This window comes from Corvus brachyrhynchos, unplaced genomic scaffold (assembly GCF_000691975.1).
Source record: "Corvus brachyrhynchos isolate BGI_N302 unplaced genomic scaffold, ASM69197v1 scaffold660, whole genome shotgun sequence".
NCBI classification, from domain to species: Eukaryota; Metazoa; Chordata; class Aves; order Passeriformes; family Corvidae; genus Corvus; species Corvus brachyrhynchos.
In genome coordinates, this window is record NW_008235547.1 from 73,930 (window position 1) to 75,138 (window position 1,209).

At 52.4% G+C, this 1,209-nt stretch overlaps 1 protein-coding gene across 3 annotated transcripts in view; it reads right to left on the reverse strand.

Annotated features, from left to right (window-relative positions):
- The window catches only part of LOC108445827, a 6,720-nt gene extending 5,517 nt beyond the window's left edge, over nt 1-1,203 (reverse strand). For all 3 annotated transcript variants that reach the window (XM_017732051.1, XM_017732600.1, XM_017730938.1), the window contains exons 1-2: nt 769-1,203; nt 191-720 (exon numbers count right to left, since the gene is read on the reverse strand). The gene's annotated coding sequence lies outside the window, so the exon portion shown is untranslated. The remainder of the gene's footprint in view (nt 1-190; nt 721-768) is intronic.
- Nucleotides 1,204-1,209: the final 6 nt, after the last annotated feature.

Sequence of the window (1,209 nt, forward strand, 5' to 3'; positions counted from 1 at the left end):
CCCTCCCGGGCCCGGCGGCTCCACAAGTGGCCTTTAGCCGGCCACTGGACACCAGTGCAGCTTGCAGGACACTACACAGGCACCAGCTGCGCGTGGGACGTCTCCCTCCGACTGACCAACAGCCTGCCATGACCACGCGTACGCCTTACAGGTCACTGTTCCACTGCTCCAGGAGTTTCTTTAAACACACCGTATTGTCCGGAGTTTTAGTGGTCAGGAGTCCTTGTCTGCTGCTGGATGGACAATTCGGGAAGCGGAGCCCTCTGTCCAGGAATATCCCGGGGGTGCCCCGAGGGGTCCACCCGCCCGGGCTGGTCTCACAGCCGAACAGAGCTTTCTCCAGGCTGGGTCACCAGAATGATTCGTTAAATGCCGATATCCACGGACAAAGCCCCTCTAACTAATTACAATTAGACGGTGCTGTGTTGATTCAGGCACCGGCGGGCGGCACGGCAGCAGCCTCCTGAAGACATTCCAGCCAAGTACAAGGTTCTTTGTTCTCTACTTACCACTCAAAGTTTTACATCCTATATGGCCCCAGCACCTCCCATCCCCCGCTCCGCATTAAAATGAGATCATTAGCCTTTCACACATGCGCAGTTTCTCTCTGGAATTGGGTCGGTGGTCTCGAATTGGGTCAGTGGTCCTGAAAGATGAAGTCAGGAATGTCTTCCTCACAGTGACCTTTTCACCTCCTTGCTGTTGGCAGCCCTTCGTGACCTCTTGGCGCAGCCCCAGAACTCCTACTTTTGATTAATTCGTCGTGACCTCTTGGCGCAGCCCAAGATCTCCTACTTTGGATTAATTAGTACGAAACCCAGGTGCTGTTCTTGGCTCTATTGGTTTCAATTTGTTTTGATGACAGTTCATTTGTTCTTTCCTTCTACAAAGAAAACTTAAACCAAAATATAATGGCAAATAATACATCACTTGGCTCTAGCTTAGGCATCCACTAATCATTGTTTCTCTACTCTATGTTAATTAATGCAAATTTCTTCTAACGGTTAGCTAAAATTTTAACCTTTTAGAGCCTTGACTCAGGGCGATGGAGCTCATGGGGAATGTGAGGGGAAGGAGCAATGGGGGGATGCAGCCCATGGGGGGAAGGAATGGCACCCACGCGGTGTCTGAGGCGAAAACGGTGCCCGTGAGGGGTGGCAGAGCGGGAAATGTCCCCTGTGGGGTCACAGGGGCAGCTGAGGGGGGACA